The sequence below is a fragment of the Pezoporus occidentalis genome, unplaced genomic scaffold (genome assembly GCF_034315485.1).
Source record: "Pezoporus occidentalis ecotype Australia unplaced genomic scaffold, CSIRO_AGI_Poc_V1 ctg118, whole genome shotgun sequence".
Classification (NCBI taxonomy): domain Eukaryota; kingdom Metazoa; phylum Chordata; class Aves; order Psittaciformes; family Psittacidae; genus Pezoporus; species Pezoporus occidentalis.
In genome coordinates this window covers 1,198,415-1,217,907 of record NW_026912972.1, presented here as the reverse complement: position 1 = coordinate 1,217,907, position 19,493 = coordinate 1,198,415, and the positions used below count along the sequence as shown (strand labels likewise).

The window sequence follows — 19,493 nt, the reverse complement described above, 5'->3', positions numbered from 1 at the left end:
GCTTGTATAAGGTGGGTAATTAATACAGTCCTCCATGAGGGGGGGTTGTATGAGATTCCCAACCCCACTAATCATGCTAGCAGAGGAGAAGAGGCTGTGGTGGAAGCTGTCCAGGAGCTGCTGCTGGTCTTCACCAGCTCATCATCAGCAGGGCTGTCCCCCAGCAAATCCAAGCCAGACTGCACCAATGCTCACATAAAACATTCATGATCCACCATGAATGGTGGGGTTTTGGTGTGAGAAGGGGGAAAGGGACTGGAGACAAGCTGTTAACTCTCACAGCAAGTGAGATGGTAACAGCTTTCAAAAGCTCTAGCAGCTGTGGTTCCAGCATCCTGAATGTTCCCAGAAGACAGGTGGCTTGTTGGAGGTTGGTTTTTGATTGTCCACAGTAAGCTGTTTGCTTCTTCTCGGTTTCCTGGTTTTAAGACATCCTTCTTGAGGCAGCAGGGCTGGTCACAGACCTTTCTGAAAGAGAAAGCAGGGATTCTTAGGCAATTGCATGATTTCAGAGCTGAGGCTTTAACTGAAAGCAGACAACGAGCTAGTGCTGTGGCCTGTTCGCAATGCTGGGTTTGTTTCTGGAAGGGGCCTGCTATGGGGAGAAGAAATCTCCCTCTGCCAGCCAAGTCAGTTCCTCCAAATAAGCAAATTCCATTATTCAATCCCAGAATTGCCAGCCTGCAAACACAAGCGTTACCTGTGCTCTGCTCCGTATCCGCCTCCCACCCACCAGCTGTCTTGCTGGTGCACCTCCCATCCTGAGCCTGCTTCAGCAAAGGATGCTTTTCCTCCAGAACAGCTTCCCCCAAACACTGTCCTCCTCTCTGCTAAGGAATGGAGTCTGAGGATGGATTGCTTTGGAAGCTGGTGTTCCCCTGTTATCCAGGCTCCTGTTTTCACTCAGGCCTTTCCTTCTCGATCTGCAGAGATGGTCCCAAGCAAACTTGTCAGCAAGCCAGGTCTCTGCCCCATGCATTGGTTCCCCCATGCCAGAGAGGTTAGGGAAAGTGCAAGGATTAAGACAGGCTGACTAATGGCAATGCCAGGGACAAAAGCAATGGATTTACTAAATGAAGCAGAAATTCCTCCTGTTTTCTCTCCTGCTCTTGCTGGGAAGTATCTGCCTGCTCTCCTCCCAGCTTGTATCCAGAACCTTGCAGGAAATAAAACTGTTCAAATATAGGCTTTCTGGTTGCAGTAGTTTCTAACAGATCAAAACACTCTTTGGCCAGCAGCAGCACTTCTTCCTCCCCCCACATCTGGTATGGCAGGGGTTTATGAGCTATTCTTGATAGTGCTTTCTTCCCTCTTCTTTGACCCACCTCAGGTTCTCTACCATTAGAAATGCCTTGCCCTCTTAACACCAGCCTCCTCCCAGATGTATTTGGGACAGAGCAAAGTAGTAGCTAATATCCTTGGGGAATGCCTGCATTCCCTCTGGCTCACTTTTTCAGGGCTCTCTGGAATCACCCTGCCAACCCGTGTGACCCCCACAGGCCATCAAGTCTTTCCAAGTACTTGCAGAAGAACTGGAAAGTTCATTTTAAAGGAAAAGCAGTGGGGTGGCTCACTCCCTGTGTGCTTCTTCCTCTGCAAAAGAAGCCATATGGCAGTGCTTAACTGCACTTACTGTGCTGGAATTACTTGGCCTTCTGGCTTCCTTCTCCAAGACTGCCCAACTGTGCAATTGCCACCAAGCTGCCACCTGCCTGCCTGGCAAGCACTGTCCCAGTCCCTGCCCTTGGAACTACTGCAGGCAGCTCCATTCCTGGGTGGCTGCAGAGTGCTGCCTTCATCTCACCTCATGTATTCCTGACCTCACTTCTGTCTGCATTAACTCCCTCAATATTTAGATTTATCTGATGTCCCTGAGGATCCTAGACCTTGGGCTGAACCAGGGCTCAGCACCTCACTGCTAATGGGACACACTGAGGGCTTGAGGTGAGGGTAGCTCCTAGGGCAGAAGCCACAGTGACAATCACTGGAAAGCTTAGGAATGTTTTTCAGATCCCTTTCAACCTGCTACACCTCAGATTTATAGTGGACTTGCTCTATGTGACCTTCCAAAGAGCCATCAGGCAGGTATGTTGCTGCTGGTACCCTCCAAGCCCCAGGCTCCTGGATAAGCTGTTCTGTAAAGCAGCATTTGGGGTCATCTGCTTCTCATCTGTCTTGGACCCCATGATGCTTAACAGTACTCTTGTTGTGTACCATTTGGGAATGATTTTTCCCTCAGTCTTGAGGGAAATTACAGGTAGAAAAAAGCCTAACCAAAAAGCCAACAAACTTGACTGAATTTTGGGGAACACTGACGTCTGTTGCTTCCACATCACACAGTGCCATGCCTGATGCCTGCACCTTAACTCAAACCATGCCAGCTCTGCCATAAAGGCTTCCTGTGGGAAGAAATGATGACATGACAAGACATCCCTTTTTGGAGCAAGAAACACTCCTTTTGAATGCAAGTCAGTGACATTCTGGTCCTCGGGGATTGTCCTGTGTGCCAGGACCTTGCCAGAGTCCACCAAGTGCTTCTCATTCCCAGAACCACACAGAACCATGTGAAGAGCAGCTAGATCCAGCCATGTTTTTAGAGCTGAGTAGATGGAAACTGCAGGAAAGGAGAGCCTGATCTGCTCTGAAAAGAAATGCAAAACCAAAGAACATTTGAGGGGAAGCCCAGCAGTTCCTAAATCACAACAGCAGGATTCTGCCTTATGATACACAACAGCATGAATGATAAAATCCAGGTCTCTGCTTTCCTAGCAAAGAGAAGACAGCCGGGAGGCTATTCAACATTAGAACCTAAGTTGGGAACAGGGTATGGGACCCTTCTGCTGTGCTGGGAGGAGCAGCAGGGGAAAACTAAATGATATCTACTGGAACTATATGGCTGGGTTAAACAGTACTAAGATTTAATATAAAAAACACCATGTTTGATATTAAACTCACTATAGTTAGCAGGTGAGGCTCACTTCAGTCCTAGGAAAGAAGATCCACTGTGGGTTCACCTGCAACTTAAACAGATCACTTGACAAGTTAATCTAGATCCACTGTCCTAGGGCAGCCAGCCCTTGATTACCACATGGTGGATTGCACAAGCCTGACGAGACTGGGGTTCTTTGGCTCTGCTGTGCAGCCGGGTCAGCCCAGGCTCTGCCTCTGTGTCTGACGCATCCCCTCCAGTGCTGGCAGCCAAGCCCTAGTGTCGGTGGTGATAACACAGGCTGGACCTGGCAGAGAGGGGAGAGAAGAGCAGCAGCTTTAGCACCAGCTCAGCTGTTCGCATACCGCCTCCAGCAGCATTCACCCTCTTAATGCTCCTGCAAGCTCATACAAGCTTAGCTGGAGAGGAGGATGGGCTTCACACAGTTGGACCAGAGGCATGTGCCAGGAAGCTCCAGCAGAGCAAATTGCCTTTTTCCTAGGCTTTGCTTGTGTCATTTGATTATCAGGACTCAAAACTCCTGTCCCAGACTTGTGGAGGGGTTACACACAGTCAGAGCACCTGAAGAGAAAGGAGTTGCTGCTACCACAGCACCTGACCCTCCAAAGAGGTGGCATTTCAGTCATGTTGTGCAGAATGTCTGCCAGGCACCATGCCCTAGGATCAGGGACTGGCTCAGAGACAATGCAAAAACAGCACCCATTAATTCCACTTGCTTTGTAAAAAAGTTGTATTTTTAGTGCTTATGAGTGGTGCCAGATTGGCAGTGTTATAAATAGAAGGTTGTATTTATCCTGCTGTCTAGGTACCACAGTGCTAAGTCAGTTTTACGACCTGAATAAATCCAGATTAGATTCTCTCAAGGATGCGTCACCACAGAAATAACATTTCCTCTTTGCATTCATATGCATGGATAAGGAGCACGGATTATGGCAAGGGAGGGGTGCTGCCCTCATAAGCCAGCCTGATGCTTTCTGATCTGCCTTGATGAGACGCAGGCTGACACTCAAACAAGACTGTGGATCCCAGCTGTAGCTCTCCAGGTCCTATCTAAAAGGTGATTCCATACCTTGCATTTTGGGGTAAAAAGCCTACGACAGCACTGGCAGATGAGGCTAGGCCTCAACCTGGGACAGGGAGCATCACACTCTGTTCCTGGATGATGGCCAGAGCTCAGTTGGCAGATGAAGTTATAGAGTCCTTGCTGACATTGGCCGTACCCACAGTGACAAAACACCAGGGTAGAATTAAGAAGGAGCTTTGCTTCTCTGCAAAAGTGAAAGAAAGGGAGACAGAAGGCAAAAAGAGTCCTATCTGGTAGAATAACTTACAGGGTATTGCTAAGGTGCTGCTTTTCTATCAAGCTGACTGCCAATAAGTATTAAAACTGAAGAATAATCCTTCCCCTCTTAAAAGAAACAGGAGAGAAGGTAACTCCCCCCTCAATTCCCTTCCTTTTTTCCTTCACCTCCTGATGCTGCTTCATCAAATTCGTGGCAACATGTCAATTCCCAGCACAACAGGCACTTTCTAGTGGTCACACACCTCCCTCTTTGAACAGGCTGTGCTGCTCCCAGCACCAGGGGATGCTGAACTGCTCAGTAAATGCACCTCCTGCAAAAACCAGCCCTTCAGGATGCCTGCTCGCAAAAGTGACATCTCATTCCTTATGCTCCCATTTGAGCCTGTGTCCACCTGCAAAAACCCACACATGCAACATGCCTGAAGACTGACTGCTCTTCCTCTAGGCTCTCCTCTGCTGTCTATGGCTACCAAGCAGGAAAAGGCAAGGGAAAGGGACTGGTAGATTTCAGTTACCCTGAAGTTACCTAGTTCCCTACCTGGGAAGCAGCCTGTCAGGCTGCTTTGGTCTCTGCAGTCTCCATTGGGAGCCCAGAGAGCAAATACACTAGGAAGCCAAGCATATCAAAGAGCATATGAACGACAGCAGCTGAAGGGTTTTGATCCTTTCACTCTCTGTGAGGTTTTTATAGTTCCACAAGCTGGAAGCCTGAGTGAGCACAAGCTGCTTGGCTTCACATGCAACGTTTTGTCTGGTCAGCTGCTTGGCAGGAGGGAGGGTGTTGGGTTTGGATGTACCACACTGCCTGCCTGCCCTAACTCTTGGTGAAAGCTTGCTTCTCCTCCTCATGTCAGAAAGGGGGTCTGGAGGGCTGGGGGTGCTTCAAGCCCACTGGAGCCCACTAAAAGTATGAAAAGTTGATTGTGGAGAGAACCACAGAATCACCAAATCAACCAGGTTGGAAAAGCCCTTTAAGCTCACCCAGTCCAACTGCTCCCCAGCACTGCCAAGGCCACCACTAACCCATGGCACTGAGGCCTCGTCTCCACAGTGTGTGAGCACTTGCAGGGACGGTGACTCCAGCCCTGCCCTGGGCAGCCTGTTCCAATGCCTGAGCACCCTGTGGGGAAGGAATTGTTCCTCAGCTCCATCTAAACCTGCCCTGGTGCAGCTTGAGGCCATTTCCTCTTGTCCCATCCCTTGTTCCTTGGGAGCAGAGCCCAGCCATCCTCCTGTCACGCAGTTGTAGGGAGTGATAAGGTCCCCCCTGAGCCTTCTGTTCTCCAGACTGAACCCCCAGGCCCCTCAGCCATTCCCCATTACACTTGTGCTCCAGGCCCTTCAATCCTTACCAGTTTTCTCAGATAGGCTCAATATCTGGGTCTAGAACAGCCACTGGAGAAGACTAAAAGATCGGCTGGTCTTGTGCTGCCCTTTGTGTGCACAGGAATGGAAGAAAAATGCAAAATGAGTCAGGGTGTGAGGAAAAGGAAACCTAAAATAGTAATAATAAAATAAAAAGAAGTAAAAGGTACTTGTGCATAGCAAGATGAGAAGAACTAAAGCAAGCCTTAGTGGGAGTGTTATTTGCTTGACGTTGCTGTCTGATTTGAGACTCACATGCCTGAGCTCTAAACCCGCCATGGAGTCATCACAGAGTTGCAAACCCAGCCTGCACTGCTAAATGAGGATGTTGGTGAACTTCCCGGTATTCCCAAGTGTCACTGCTTAACTCACGTGCCAGGCTGGTGTGAGAGTTAGTCACGACTGCTTAAGGCATGGAGGCACCAGAGCTCCCTGGAGGATGATGATCCCATTTCACGGCAGCTCTTGAGGTTTCAAAATGAGTTTCCTCTGCCTGAAATGAAAGCAGCACAGAATCGTAGAATCACGGGATGGGTTGGGTTGAGGGGACCATAAAGCTCATCCAGTTCCAATCCCCTGCCACAGACAGGGACACCTTCCACTACAGCAGGTTGCTCCAAGCCAAGAACTTATCTCAATTTCCCCTCTGGCAGGTTAAAGCCATTCCCCCTTGTCCTGTCCCTACAGGCCCCGATGGAGAAAAGAAGATAAAAAAAGGGGGGGCGGAAAGGGAATTTTGTTGCAATGTCTATTTTGCGATTAAAAACTGAAGCCTTTTCAGGACAGAGGGGATACTGTACTGCACAAGGCACTGGTCGGGAGGGTGAGACACCCCGGAGGCATGGGAGTAGTTTGCTACCCCAGTAAGTTTGAACACACCAAGCTCAGCAGCAACACTACTGTGTCTACGCAGAGCCAGAGAGCCAGCATAAAGTTTGACATATAGCTCCTCCACTCTTCTTACTTGGAAAGGGAAGAAGTGGAATAAAGATTTGAAGCCACTCAAATAAAGCTATTAAGGATCTGGAAGGAATATTGGGTGTCCTGTGGCTTGCTAGCACCCTCATCTGGTCTGTCATCACTGTCAAAACCCTTCCAACCCACAGCCACCTTGTGCCTTGAACATCCTGGCGCTTGCCTCTCCTGCCTGCAGACAGCTCTCCTCTGCTCCTGACATGAAGAACCTCTCTCTGGAGGATATGGAAGTGAGTCTGTCATTCATTCTCCATGAGCTCTGCCTTGTGCCTGCAGTGGTCTCCTGGACAGTGGGCAGCAAATATATCCTGCAGGGTCTGGTCCATATTGTGCCCATCCAAGGCCAAGCAGCACCCTCAGCGGTGCCTGACCCTCTGGTTCCTGCTCCCCTCTGCACAGAGCAGAGCTCCCAGACATACACCAAAGGAGGAGCAAGAGGCTGGAAACCTGACAGCAAGCTGATGGTGTTGGCTTCACTTGGATCCCTCCATAAGCTGCCAGCTCTGCTAGACAGGAGGCTGCTCTCCTGTTTATTTAGTAATCCAAGTGAACGGCATCTTCTGGGAAGCCCATTTTCAATCATTTACCAAATGAGGTTACAACATTCAGGGGTTTGCCTGAGGATTAACATCATGCTGCTCACAGCACTATCAGAGCCTAGATGGAGTCAGGAGTGGATGGAAGGCCTTGCTGAAGAGGCAATCATTCCCCAGCTATGCATGATGTTAAAACAAGCTGCATGTAGAAAGGCAGCTGCTTCCCTTCTGCCATGCCCATCAGCTCATGGCATGAAGCCTCTGTGATCCTGTGTTCAGTGCTCTCAAGGGTTAATCCCCTCCAGAGGGAGCTGGGACTCTGCTCCACCAGTCTTTTATCATTGGGGCTGAGGACCAGCAAGTGAAGGAACAAAGCACACAACCCATGTTCTGGCTGCGAGACTTCTTCGTGCTTTCCTTTTCAGTGCAGAAGGAAGCTAAAGGGAACAGCACTTAAATGAGAAGCAGGGAGAGGGACAGGGAACACTGTGGCTGCAAAGACTCAACCTCCCATATGATTGCTGGGCATGTGGTGCCAGATAAATGTGCTCCTGTTAAATGTGGCACTCGCTGTGCCCGCATGAAGATGTGCACTGTGCTCACACAGCCCCACAGAGTGCTCTGGAAGTGGTCACAGCCTCAGATGAAGCAGTTTCATTACAAGATGCTGCAGAGTTAAGACTGAAACATTCTGTGCATGGTGGCTCAGGCTTGAAGGGCTGCTGCCAAGGCAGGGAAGGACACTGAATCAGAGTCATAGAAGCAACCAGGTTGGAAAAGACCTTTAAGCTCATCAAGTCCAACTGCATTTAATCCATTTATTGCATTGTCCAGTGGAAAGACGACTCCTCTCCAGACCTGTGCTTCCTGCACAACAGCCATGCACTGCTTTAGACAAAGGCAGAAGAGTTTACAGCTTAGAAGAGCACCTCGTTCCATCTCATCCCACAGAGCCTTAATTGCACTCATGGGACTGTCCTCCACAATGCTGAGCTGAATCCTCCAACCCATGAGATGCAATAAAACAGCACTGAGTTTAGAGCAGAAGGAACATGGGATCCATCATAGCTTTCTCATTTAAAATCCTTAAAGATGGACTCAAGTCATCTCTCAAGTTGACCACAGGTTATTTTCTTCCGTTGAAGCAAATTGCCCAACAGCCTTTTGCCACTGATATCCCTGGTAGGCAAAGCACACTGAGGTTCTGTGCCCTGCTGAAGGGCAGCTCCTCAGGCACAGCACAGTCCTGACCCTGGAATGGTTTTACACTGCTAATGAACACACTGAATCCCAGCCCAGAACCCAAGCCAGCAGCCTCTGCTGGGAACAGCACCAGGATCTACAGCCAGCACTGAGCATTTTCAATTCCTCCCTCCAAAAATCATTGAATCATAGAACCCCAGCCTGGTTTGTGTTGGAAGGAACCTTAAAGCTCATCCAGTCCCAACCCCCTGTCACAGGCAGGGACACCTTCCACTAGAGCAGGTTGCTCCAAGCCCCTGTGTCCAACCTGGCCTTGAACACTGCCAAGGACTTTGTGCCCTCTTTCTGGTCCTCAGACAAGAGAGATGGTCTCAGCACTGAGCAGAAGCTGGGAACCTGCCGCAGGTTCAGGGGTCCAGCCCTGTGGTGGGTGAATGCTCTGCCCAGGCATCATCCCCCTGCCCTCCAGCCTTGTGAGAAAGTGCTAACTCCTGTCTCCCCAACTCCATCCTTTGGCAGGGCTCCATCAAGAACTGCAGTTTAGCACAACTAAATTGAAGCAGCCCCAAGAGCGTGCAGTTTATGTATTCCTACATCATTAAGCCTTCTCCTAGCGACAGTGTTTAAAAGGCACAGTGACGTCTCATTCCCCTCCCACTCCCCCCCCCGTTGCTGTTTGGCTCTTGAAAATTAAAAGATAAGCTTTGTAAATCTCCCAGAGAAGAGGGAACTGTCACTTCAGCTTTAGGAGAAAAGCCAGCAAAGAAACAAAATGCTGCTTTTGGCAGAGGAGAAAGAAAATCCATTCTGAAAGGCTTAGAGACAAAGGCTCTCAACACAATTAAAGGCAAACCTAAGACTTTGAAAGCAGAGGGCATGACACTGGAATACACACATGAGGTAGAGATGAAAGCCTTCATTGTGGCACTGTTGAAATAAAAGAAGTTTCAATGGCTGCATTTGCTAAACCAAAGGAGATGAGAAGCTTGCTAGAGAAGGGCTGGACTCTTCCCATGGGTATGCACAATGACAAGACCCGCTGTGCTCAGTCTTAATTAGGATCCTGGGGCAGTACTAGAATAGCTTGGGGAGAGAGGGTCACAACATTCAGGAATGGGAAAGAAAACAGGGCTCCGATATTTTCTGTGGGAACTTTTCCACCTGAGAAGCCTAAAATCTTCCTTTCCAGCCTGTTGAGCTGAAGCAAAAGGTGTTTTGATTTGTCACGTCAAGGTGTGTGTTTCACAGGACAGCTTGCTCCGGATGCAGCGCTGCATTGCAGGCATGAGGTGGCTTTCAGCCCAGCCATGGTCTGAAGAGGTGGCTGCCTCTAGAAAGCACTGAGCAGAGTAGTCCTGACTCTAAACTAAGAGCATCACAACCAAGGAGAACCACAACACACCACTGTTGGAGTGCTTGCTCCTAGAAGGCAGTGAAAACTGCCCCTTGCTCTCAAACCCTTTATCTCCAACCAGCAGCACCATGAGCCCCAAACATTCACTACAAGATGCTCCCAACCAGTGTGCAAATGCCAGACTGCCAATCATGAAAGTCTGTGCTGGTAAGGGAGCACCACCATTCAGTTAAACCACAGTTTGGCCATCCACCCCCTGCTGTAACTGCCCAAAGCCAGCTCCGGCTTGACCCTAGAGAGTTGCACCATGCTGGAAAGGTGATGATTTCTGCTATTTTATCTATCCTATTCTCAATATAAGGAGGACATGGAGCTGTTGGAGCAAGTCCAGAGGAAGCCACAAGTATGAGCAGGGGCTGGAGCTCCTCCATATGGAGGCAGGCTGAGAACATTGGGGCTGTTCAGCCTGGAGAAGAGAAGCTGCGTGGAGACCTCAGAGCAGCTCCCAGTGTCTGAAGGGGGCTACAAGGATGCAGAGAAAAACTCTTCATCAGGGACAGTAGCTACAGGACAAAGGGTAATTAATGGGTTAAAACTGAAACAGGGCAAGTTCAGGTTAGACATAAGGAAGAAGTTCTTCCCTGTGAGGCACTGGCACAGAGATTGCCCAGAGAAGCTGTGGCTGCCCCATCTGTGGCAGTGTTCAAGGCCAGGCTGGACACAGGGGCTTGGAGCAACCTGCTCTAGTGGAAGGTGTCCCTGTTTTCTGAAAAGCAGGGAAAAGAAAGCTCTGCAGACAGTTTTAGCTTCTTTCTTCTGTGTGTTTTCCATTGGTTGGTTTTGTCACCAAGGAGACCAAATTCCTACACATAAATCCACATTTCTGTGCCAATGGCCATCACAGCACCATTACATAAGGCGCACGTTGTGCTTGTGAGCTATAGCTTTACTCACTGTATGGAGGATTTTCTGGGCTGTTATGTCCACCCAACATCCTTTAGGTCTGCTCAAAGCCCAGGTCCCCAGTACTGAGACAAGAAGTCACCTTGCACCTGAAGTTTCTTGCATGTTCCTCATATCCATGTAGACAGTCCTGCATAAAACACACCAGCACATTAGAGAAAGGAAAATAAACTCTAGTGTGCAAAAGGGGCTGAGGCACAAATTCATTCAGAAAATACCACCAACCCCACAGCACTTGGGTTCCTGTCCTCACTGAGGGAATAGCTCTCTCTACACTCCAATCCTGCTCTATCCCAGATTTTTTTTCCCTCCCCCCTCTCAAAACAGCTCCTCAGAGCTCAGTTTTCAAAGCACTGAACAGGAGCACCATTTGATGGTGTTAATGGGAATTCTGTGCCCAGGATGCCTTTCAAGAGAGCACATGTGCTGAGTTTATACCAAGTCCCCCAGGACACAGCCTGTCTCATGTTGTTTGTGCAATGCCTGTCATGCTGACCTCCATCTCCATAGCAATCCACAGAAGCAAATACCTGACTAGAAAATGTGAGGCAGAGCTCCCCCTGCTCATCTCAGTGGGACAATGAGATGGACTGGGCAAGGCAATGTCCACTGTGGGCTGCTCAACTCATCTGGGGCAATGAAGTAGGTAACTGTGTCATAGAATCCCAGAACCCCAGACTGGTTTGGTTTGGGAGGTACCTTAAAGCTCAGCCAGTTCCAACCCCCTATAAAACGTCCCTTTATATTTAACAGCAGCTTTTGGAACAAGGAGCTAGATCTTGCCAACAGATCTGTGGAAGAGATCAGGGAATATCAGTTCAGGTGTCTACCATGAAATTAAATCTGTACTTTTGGTGTACTAGAACCTCAGTGATTTATTCACGTGACAAGAAACCATTAAAGTTTTGCCTCTCACACTTTCTTGTACAGCATCCTAGAAAACCATCCAGCTTCAGATTCTACAAGCAGTTGCAAATCGAATTCCTCAAAGCCAGAACTGTGTATCCAACGTGGTCGATGGCCATGGGTCAAAGATTCTATAATGGCTTTCACAGCTGTGAAATCCCAGTGCAAGGCAAACCGACGTCAGATCACTTATATAAATGGTTACCTAATGCTATGTCTTCCTGTATCTGCATCACGGGGAACTGATACACAGCAGAGTAGGCTCCAGTAACACCTTGTGGAAGACTCATCAAGAGGAATTAAGAATCCTGAAGACATCAGAGGTGAAGGTGCTGCCTCTCTGAGCCCCCACAACCAGGCCCAAAGGAGCATCTGTGAGGAGGCCAGGCAGTGAGCTGGTGCACTACTGACAGACACCGCTCTATGCACTTCTTACTGTCTTCTAGATTTGACCTGCCAACCTTTCAAAACACAGTCTGAACACATCTCCAAGGCTGTTTTTTTACATCAGCCCCACACTCTCCTGTTCTAGCATCAACAAAAACCCTGGTTCTCAAAGCAACAGCTGCTTTACATGATCTCAGTTTCAAGCCAGCTCCTTAACAGATACTTCCCTCCCCTTCTCCCCACTAATTTTAGCTGTGTTGCTGTTCCATCTGGTCCCCCTGTGCTTGGAGGATTGCCAGTACCTCCTAGGAAAAACAAAAAGCTCTCTTCGATTTGGGATTGTTGGGATAATGTGAGCAGAAGCGGTAGCATCTGCATCCATTTCCAGTTCCGACTCTGGACCATGCCAAGAAGCGGCAAGCAGCTATGAGGCTGAGCTCTTCCTCCGGTGGCAGTGCAGCATGGATGAGACAACTGCATGTTATGTCTAAGCATGTTTTCCCCATGGGTTAGTCTGAGGTACAGGCAGGGGCTGATGTCTGCAGCAGAGAGAGAACTGAATCACAGAAACATAGAATGGTTTGGGTTGGAAAGGACCTTAAGATCATCCAGTTCCAATGCCCTGCCGTGGGCAGGGACACCTTCCATTAGACGATGTCACCGTAGGCTCTGTCCAGCCTGGCCTTGGACACTGCCAGGCATGAAGCATTTATCACCTCTCTGGGCACCCTGTGCCAGTGCCTCCCCACCCTCACAGGGAAGAACTTCCTTATATTTAACCCGAACTTCCCCTGTGTTTCTGTTCCTAGATCACACAGTACATGAGCAGAGGTCCCCCTTCCAGTAACCACTACTATGGGGAATCAGTAAGAGTTAGAAACTTACATTTCAGAGCTGTCAGACCAGACAAGCATCCTGGAAACCATCAGGAAGCCTGGTCCAGGATGAAGTAAAGGCTCTTGGGCACTTTGCATTGTTGCTGGTACTTCCGAGGAAAAGTTCCTTTGTTTTAAGGACAATAGATTGCCTGCCTCCAGGGATCCAAGTGTGGGTTCCTTTCTTGCCTGTGTTACAGCTCAGGAATGAAAAACAAAGAAGAAATTGAAGAAAGAAGCTACAAGTAACCCCAGGAAAGGGTGGGTTTGTGTTCCCCTGAGCTCAGGCTTTGTTTGGGCAATGAGGGCGATGTGAGGTTCTGACAAAGAGGCTTTTCCCTGGTGATATCAACCACCAACCTGCATGGGTCCAGCCTGCCTGGTAAAGACCTACCACATATTAGTTAATTCCCTGTGATGCAGATACAGGAAGACACAGCATTAGGTAACCATTTATATAAGTGACCTGACTTTGGCTTGCCTTGCATTGGGATTTCACAGCTGTGAAAGCCATTATAGAATCTTTGACCCTTGGCCATTGACCATACTGGATACACAGTTATGACTTTGAGGAATTAGATTTGCACCCACTTGTAGAACCTGAAGCTGGATGGTTTTCTAGGACGCTTTACAAGAGGCAAAACTTTAAGGGTCTTGGTGTCTGGAGCTGCCCTGGTACCCCTATGGTAGGTGTGGGCTTGCTTGATGACATCCATCAAGCTGTAAGGCCAGGGCTGCAGGGCCATCTCAGGGAACTGCAGCCCTGGAAGCAGTTATGAGCTAGCTCAGCTCTGCTCTCTGCTCCTGCAAGTGGGAGGAGCAAGCATCCAGCTCCTGTCCTGAACTGCCTAATCAGAAGAGACAGCAAAGAGATTCATGCTGACAGCATCTGTCTGAGAGCATGGCCATACCTGCAAGGGAAAAAGCTCTGCAGCACTTCTGAGCTCTGGGAAGGCAGGGGATGCCCTAGAAGGTGAGGAGGCAGCTGGCTTATGCCTATGAACAGCATCTTCCAAAGGGAGACCTCCTGCAGCAGGCAAATGACTTCCTCACTGAGATTTAGGTATCAGGCTCATTCAAAAGCAGAAGGGAGCCTAGGGACTTCCTAAGACCAGCAAAGAAAAGGATTACCTTGTGCTTGGAAACACAGTGACATAAGGTAGTCTTTCATTAAAACCAATATGCCCCCAACCCTTCCCCAGTCACATTTTTAGGTCCAGTTTGAAGGGATTCACAGAATCCCAGCCTGGTTTGTGTTGGAAGGGACATTAAAGGTCATCCAGTTAAAACCTCTGCCACAGGCAGGGACAGTGAAGAAGCCACAGCTTGTGAAGCACTCAGCAGGTTCCTTGCCCTGTCTATTGCTCACCTCCAGTGTGTGCTCATGAGCAGGAGGGGGCAGGATGCCACTCTGCCACCCTCCCTGTGTAGGCCCAGCTTCCTCAGGAGCAGGAGTCACTTGAATTTTCAGCAGCTGGATAACAAAACTGCTGAACTTCTCCTGAACAAACTATTCCTTGGGGGTTTTGGCTGAACTGAGTTGTAAAGTGACTGCAGCAGGGCTGCAGGTATGGGTTTAGTGCAGAGAATTCAGATGGGCAGTCAGGCTTCTTACAAGGGGCAGATGAAAGCAAACTCACTAGTCAAGAGAAATGAAACTCCTGATGCACCGGAACAGTGGGGATACTTGAAAGAGGGAGAGATTATGTCAGGAAACAGGAATGGAGGAGCTTAGCCTGAATATACATAGTTGGGTGAAACATGACAGAGGGACATGGGTGGTTATAGCTGCAAAATCTAGCTGGCATGCTGAGAAGGTGCATGGCTCCAGATGCTAAATTCATGCTTCAGTCTCAATGGCCAGACCCACAGCCTGCTGAAGGGAACAAAAAGGCTCATATTGACTTCCACAAGCCTTGGATCAGAGATGAAGTTTTAACAGCCCTTTTCCACCACTGATAAATTGTTCATGGGAGTCAGTGAAATGAATTAGGAAGCTTTAGTTATGTTGCCTTTCTCCAAGAGAGAGGAAAGCATCTGAATAGTTTGGGGGTCTTGTGTCCTCTGTTGCCAGCAGTCCGGTTTAGCTGAGTTCAACACCCAAGTTACATCTGATCAACCATGCTGCTGTAACCTGGAACTCTGCTTCACTCTACAAGTGTGCTCCCTCACACTCAACGCACTGCTTAAATCCATCAGGACAGAGCTATTTTCTGAGTGCCAATGCTTTTGCTCCTAGTTCACATGCACAGTGAAGCTCAAACATGGCTGACAGCAGAGTCACAGAGGCTGTTACACTCCATCTGCTTCCCTAATAACCACTCCAAACAGTCATTTATGAGGACTTTTGCCTTGGACTATTGCATTTCTTCAATATATGTATTCCTCCCTCACCTCAATAGCTGCATTTCCTGCTTCCTTTTTTTGCATCTTCTCTCAGGCATCCCTGCTGATGCAGAGGCTTTAGAGATGCTGGTGTGTCTCCAGCAGACTCACCCTTTTCCTGGGCATCCTCACCCAAGCACATAGCGGAGAGTTATTGGGTTTGGTTACAAACAGGACATAGTAGAGGTGCTGTTTCAGCAAGGTAACAGACTTACTATGGACCCAGAGGAGGTCATGGAGAAGCTGCAAGGGCTGGAGCAGCTCTGCTCTGGAGCCAGGCTGAGAGAGCTGGGCTGGTTCAGCCTGGAGAAGAGAAGGCTCCAGGGACATCTTAGAGAAGCTTTTCAGTACCTGAAGGAGGTGACAGGACAAGGAGGAATGGCTTTAACCTGCCAGAGGGGAGATGGAGATGAGCTCTTAGGCAGAAGCTCTTCCCTGTGAGGGTGCTGAGGCGCTGGCACAGGGTGCCCAGAGAAGCTGTGGCTGCCCCATCCCTGGCAGTGTTCAAGGCCAGGTTGGACACAGGGGCTTGCAGCAACCTGCTCTAGTGGAAGGTGTCCCTACCCGTGGCAGGGGTTGGAACTGGATGAGCTTTAAGGTCCCTTCCAACACAAACCATTCTGTGATCCTATGACCCAGATGTATCAGGGTGCTGACTGGCTCTCAAGAGCAGATCACACTGCCTGTGTGTAGGCAGCACTGGTTTAATACGCTGGAAGCAACATGGCTGCTCCCCCTTTTATGCCTTAGAAGCTACCTTAAAACTGTATCTTTGCTCCTGTCAAACTCTTTTATTCCCTCTGCCCTTCTCAGCAGGTATCTGGCACACCTTGCCCTTCTCTCATCAAGGTCCCTCGTTTATCCTGTGCCAGCCACTCTGACCTGTCCTTTGTGGTATCCCTGGATGTTATTTATGTGCCCAGGTGCTCCCTCCTTGTCTCCCCTTGCAGGGAGGATTGATCCTTCTCTTCTACCATCTCCACAAGTCAAACCTTGACAGAGGCCACAAGAGAAGGAGCAGAGCTGAGGGTGTCTGCTGCACACACAGCAGTGCTGGGGGCTCACCGGGTGATAGCATAACAGCTACCCCAGCAAGGAGCAGCACTGAGTCCTGCTCCTGTTGGTTCTGCAGCTCCTCTGGACTGCAAATAGCATTAAAAAATGAAGTATATGCAGCACACAGGCACATTCCTACACCCATCCCTTGTTTGGAGGGTTGTGTCTGCCTTGCGTTCATGGCAGCTCCCTACAGACAACCTTAGGTCTTGGTCCAGTCTTTGACAACATCAACCTTTGGCTTGCTAGATCACCATGACACAAGTCATTATTCCAGGTTCCTCTTGCTTACACCTCACCCAAAAGCATACACTTGCACTGCACTCATCCAAACAACATTTTGCCTTCCTATGATCCATACCCAGCATCCACATGAACCAGATGCAGAAACGCAGCCCCAAATCTTGCACAATGAGACATTCAAGCAGCAATGTCCATCAGGGCCACCCTTGCTGCCTGCCTTCTGCTGCTCAGGTGTACAAGCTAGAGCCCTCCTTCCCTTTGAGCCACCTTGGAATATTCCTTCTGCTCCACATGAAGCATGACTCCTTAATAGATTAGCCTGGATCTGTCACACAGTGAAGCAATACAGCAGGCAAACAGAAGGCCAATGCAGTTGTGCAGAGACAGACCCCAGCCTGTGCAGTGAGGAAGTAATCCTTCTTCTCTGTAGGACCCTGGTAATTGCATCTGGATTTCATTGAGCTCATGGCAGGCCATTCCCAGAAAGGCTGACAAACCCAAGCAAGCTCAAAGCTGATTAACAACACACAGCCAGGGTCTTGAGGGATTGATTTATGTGGAGAGATTCACAGAGCTCAGTAGGGCTTGCTCAGCCAAGTTATGATTAAAGGAGATAAGAGTCTGGAAATACCTGTGGGCTAAAAAACTGATGACCCATCATCGTGGGGCTGCCCAGAGGTTAACTTGAAAGCCTGGAGATAATGAAATACACCGTGTACCAGGAGGAGCCTGCACCAGGCTAGGCCCTGCTGAGAACTGAACACACATGCAGCAGCACCCATGGGTCAGAACATGCCCCAGGGGACAAAGCAATAGGGCCAAGATGGGGAGGACCCCTTGAATGGTCCCAGAGGGGCTGTGGGTAGCCACTGGGGAGGGAAGGGTTGTCTTTTCCACTGAAGGGTGAGGAGAAGGGCATTGGCTGTCATGCAGCTCTGGGACAGACCATGACATTGGAGCTCTCCTTGCTTCTCCTCTTGGTGTGGTGTCCCCCAGATATGGCCAGCTGTAGACTGGTGCTGCCTGCTCCATTAGCATCAGCAAGGCTTGAGCTGGCCCAGCAGTGAAGACTGTGCAGCAACTGGACAATTCAGTTTGCAAAGTGATTCAGCAATGTATTGATTTAACTCTCTGCAGACAAATGACCTCTCTCTGGGCTCCAGTCATCAGCATTAATATCTTAATAGATTTACTGTGTAGTCACTTCTCCGCAGGGCGAGGGAAATGTGGGCAGCAATGGGGTGAGGCAGGAGGGGGCTTGGGCCAATCAACCCCATCCCTGGCAGTGTTCAAGGCCAGGCTGGATGGGGCTTGGAGCAACCTGGTCTAGTGGAAGGTGTCCCTGCCCACATCAAGGGGTTGGAACTGGATGAACTTTAAGGTCCCTTACAACACAAACCAGTCTGGGATGAACAGAGCACAGGCTGCAAGGTTGGGGTTTTCTGAAAGCAGGCAATGAAAAAAAGGGGTGTCAATATAAAGAGGCACCACTTCCTCCTGGTCTTCAATTAACATTTTCTTAACCACAGTCACAAGAGCAACCCACTTGGCTCAACTTCTCCAGCCTGCAGCTCAGAGGAGGATGAGGGACCAGGACTAAATGGTAGCAGACACCAACTTGGACTGTGCAGGGGGCACAGCCAACAGCATCCTTGGTGAGGATGGGTGAGGAGCACACCTCACCCAGACAGCTCACAGGCTGTTGTTCAGCAGCACAAGAACCCTGCAGTGGGGGTCCTACATTAATGCAGAACATGTTTTCTTGTACACATACAACCAGCACACAAGCCATAAGCCAGGATCTAAGCTGTTATCAGTCATCACAGCCCTGGAGAAATCCATGCTGATTCACACCAGCTGAGAGCATGCAACTTCATACTGCAGGTATTTCATGACCACATAGCTGCTGTGACAGTTAAAGATGCCATCTTGTACCACAAGGGATCAGCTGTATCCCAAATCCAAACAGTCTGTATTATTCTCTGCATCAGAAACCTATTGCTTTTCACTATGAGCTTTCAGACACCATGATTTAGCTCTCTCTTGCCTCCTGCCAATCTATAACCAGGATAGTACAACTGTTCTGCTCGGAGTAACTGTCATTAGGATACCATGTAGATGTGATACATCAGCCCAAACTCCCAGTCCAACCCTGACTCTCACTACATAACCACACATACACATAATTATACACAATTACTCTTCCAAGGAGCTCATTTCCAAAGTAAAAAATAGATGTTTGGGTTTTTTCAGACTGCTCTTTCCTGGGCTCCCACAAGCCTCTTCTTTTCCCTGGGATCACTCAACCTTTATCTCCTCCACACAATGGAAGGGATCCCAAGTTGCTTTTCTCCCCCCCCCCCCCGAATAGGAATCTTCCACAAAACTTAGGTGTAGCTGAGACCTTCTAATGTAATAACCTTCATTTTTCAGCACACTTATGGGACTATCTGCTGCCACATCCCCTGCAGGCTTGGCCATCAAGCAAATGAGCTTTGATGGAAGAATGAGGCGGGAGCTCTATAGTTATAGAAGCTCAAGTCACCTTGAGAGAGCTCTCTCCTAACCCTTTCCTTACATTGAACCAAATGTGTTTCCTCACACACAGGAGAAAACAACACCATCCAGCTCCATTACAAAGAATGCTACTTGGAATGTCCAAACTTCCTAAGATACTTGCAGCATCTCAAACCTGTTCAAGTCATCTCAGCTCTTTACTCAAAGCCAGTCTGTGTGTGAAGCACCAGCACAACTTGTTGTCCAGCTCAAGAACAAGGCAGTGGGGCCAGGGAATCACACCTCTCACCTGCTCTCCTATGCAAACCTTCAAGGTTTGGAGGAGAGCTTTAATAACAAAGCAAAAACCCCAAACCTGAAGTGAGAGTCACAGATAAACACTTATGGCTCCTTGGGAGTGACACAGACAGGTTGGAACGACAGCATTTTCACCTGTTACTCCAGCCTCATTCAAGGCTGCTGATAAGGCACTTAC

At 49.1% G+C, this 19,493-nt stretch overlaps 1 long non-coding RNA gene across 1 annotated transcript in view; it reads right to left on the bottom strand.

Annotated features, from left to right (window-relative positions):
• Positions 1-330: 330 nt before the first annotated feature.
• The window catches only part of LOC134155152 (uncharacterized), a 53,828-nt gene continuing 34,665 nt past the window's right edge, over positions 331-19,493 (bottom strand). The window contains exons 3-11 of the long non-coding RNA XR_009961445.1: positions 13,729-13,922; positions 12,828-13,017; positions 10,641-10,779; positions 5,991-6,111; positions 5,606-5,748; positions 2,956-4,218; positions 2,291-2,399; positions 734-923; positions 331-468 (exon numbers count right to left, since the gene is read on the bottom strand). This is a non-coding gene — a long non-coding RNA (uncharacterized LOC134155152). The remainder of the gene's footprint in view (positions 469-733; positions 924-2,290; positions 2,400-2,955; positions 4,219-5,605; positions 5,749-5,990; positions 6,112-10,640; positions 10,780-12,827; positions 13,018-13,728; positions 13,923-19,493) is intronic.